This window comes from Capsicum annuum, chromosome 7 (assembly GCF_002878395.1).
Source record: "Capsicum annuum cultivar UCD-10X-F1 chromosome 7, UCD10Xv1.1, whole genome shotgun sequence".
Classification (NCBI taxonomy): Eukaryota; Viridiplantae; Streptophyta; class Magnoliopsida; order Solanales; family Solanaceae; genus Capsicum; species Capsicum annuum.
The window spans coordinates 213,339,358-213,342,257 of NC_061117.1; the positions used below are offsets into that span (position 1 = coordinate 213,339,358).

The 2,900-nt window shown below is 34.8% G+C and overlaps 1 pseudogene; it reads right to left on the reverse strand.

Moving 5' to 3' along the window:
* Positions 1-555: 555 nt before the first annotated feature.
* On the reverse strand, positions 556-1,930 carry LOC107856170 (annotated as a pseudogene).
* Positions 1,931-2,900: the final 970 nt, after the last annotated feature.

The window sequence follows — 2,900 nt, forward strand, 5'->3', positions numbered from 1 at the left end:
TTGAAATCAGTAAACAAAGAGAAAAATCTTGATAGTCGAAACTTTAACAACACATGTATCTTATGTGCCATCCGTACATCTCGTGCGATGTACGTTCATCTTGTGCGATTTACGCGCATCTTATGTGCATTCTATGTGCTATACATGTATCCTGTTATCAGTTAATAAAGATATTTAGAAAAATGGGGCCTCAAGCCATCGCTTTAGTAGCTTTATGGTTAAGCCAGCTTTGGGAGTGAACACTGGGTGCATGTAAGCATTTACCATAGACGAGATGCAATTTCAAAAAATGTTGCTTTAAAGTCCTTTGAAGTATTGGGTTCGGAAGGATCTCTCTTCTCTAACTTAAACCCTTCTTGTTCCTGTTACGCATACTATCATGCTAACAAGCATATCAAAAATCCACAATGATGAGTTGATTAGTAGTACTACATGAATAAATAGAAGAAAACAATCATAACTTTGTGAATATTGGAGAAGAAATTTATACAGCAACAAGAAAACTGCAATAGCATAAAAATATGAAATTAACAAAGAATCTAGGGAACTTCCTCCTTACCTTGGACCGGATAGGACCGAAGGAAGTAAAGGAGTTGAATCTGCAAAACTAATATTTGGTATTGCATGAATAGTTTATGGCTTAAAGTTGTAATCTAGATCCTTTTCAACATCTAGCACACCCTTCATGGCCTTGACCACCTTCGAAATTGATAACCTTTTTGTATAGTCACTTTGTAAAAACCAGGCAGCAATCTGCATCATCTTTATTGCCTCTTCTTTATAGAACTGCATATCTTCACTGTGCTTATCAATAAGATCCACCAATGCCCTTCCTCTACCTTTTTCCTGAATAAGTTCAACATTGTTCTTTCCTCTTCAGTCTCTGTCTCTGATGCCTCAAAATGTCTTCGTCCACTCAAAGTTTCCAAGATCACAATGCCAAAGCTGTAAACATCTATATTTTCTGTTATAACTACACTAAGCCATTCAGGAGCCAAATAACCAGGAATACCTCTCATTATGGTCATGACTTGCCTCTGATTCTGATCAATTAGCTTTGCAAGACAAAGTCAGAGAGTTTAGCGTTGATCTTATCATATAGGAGTATGTTTGGTGGTTTAATATCCAAATGCAAAATCTTTTGCCTGCATTTTTTATGAAGGTAGGCTAATCCTTTGGCTATGTCTTGAATAGTCTTCTTCCTGCAGTTCCAACCTAGAATTTGCTCTTGTTTCCCATGGTAGATCTATTTTTCTAGTGACCCATTGCTTATGAACTCGTATACTAAAAGCCTATAAGAGTTCTTAGCACAGAACCCAATCAATTGCACCAAGTTTACATGATGTATGCTGCCAATAGTTTCAATCTCAGCTAAAAATGATTTTTTGACTTGTCCTATTCCATCAAGGCATTTCACTGCAATCTTTGTGCCATCTTCTAAGCACCCTTCAAAAATCGACCCAAATCCTCATTCACCAAGCTTCTTAGTAAAATTTTCCGTTGCAACCTTTAGATCATCGTAAGAAAATTTAGTTGATATTCCTGGCACGTGATCTAGATAATCCTCCTCTTCTTCATTGGTCTTTCTCTTCTTCTTCCAGAATATGAAAACTGAAATTCCAATTATGATGCCTAAGATAGAAGATCCTATGATAGAGCCCAGTATGATACCACTTAAAAATATTTTAGGAATATGAACTGCGGGTTCAGGTTCCTGTATTTTTATAAATTCCTGGGAATCATACCGTGTCTTGTCCTTCTTATTATTCGCTAGTGAAAAGATCTCGGATGGTAGGTAGCAGTCTCCAATGAATGAATTTAAACCACTACGAAATAGAGCAGCTTTACAGGAACAGTTTCTTAAACAAACATCTTTACAAGTATTCATATCAGTGTTTCTAATATCTGCAGTAAAAGAATCATTTGACATTTGACCAATTTATTCGCTAATTTGTAATATCAATCGGGGATGATAAATAAAGATCTTTCTATATTTGGCTCAATTTATAAATTGTACATCTAAAATCTATTATTGAGGTACATATTGCTACCCTGCCATATTTCAAGAGGAGGACAAAAGATGGTACTAAAAACTTTTGCTGAAAATTGGGATTGTGCATGATCATGATTTTATTTCTCTATGTTTTATGATTCTATAATCTCATCGTATAACGATAAGGTAAAAACTTGTGCAAAATGGTGTTTAAACTTATTCATCACCTAACTATGATTTAGTAATATGTATTCTCGCTTTAATTTTTAACTGCTATAGTTAAATTGCTTGGTGGGGAGTAAATAGGGCCGGTTCAACGAATTTGGGGGCCTAAAGTCAAATTTTAATCAGAGGTTTCAAGTATATTCAATAAAATTAGATTTTGTGCATCACACATGTATCTTAGGTGCCACCCGTGCATCCCGCATGATGTACGTGCATCTTATGCGATTTGGGTGCATCTTATGTGCATTTTGTGCACTATACATGTATCCTGTTGTCAGTTAATAAAAATATTTAGAAAAAATGGGGGCTCCAAAAAGTTGGGGCCACAAGCCATTGCTTTAGTAGCTTTATAGTCGAGCCAGCCCTGTAAGCTAATTTTAAATCAAAATGGCAATATCCAAAAAAACTAGTAATTAGAATAACAATTCAACTTGAAATTCATTTGAAAGAGGTAGTAAGGAGAAATTGAACTACCAATCAATGCTGCGAAGGAATGAATAGGATCTTTTCACTTTTAGTTATAGGTTTCGCGTTCGAGTTTGAAGTATAAAATTTTTTATTATGATGGAGCACTTCCTCCTTAAATGAATCTTACGCAATATGAATTTGAATTAATCAAATTCTAATATAAAAATAATCAATTTTATGAGATGCAAATCTAGATTTATTGAAACTCAAATAT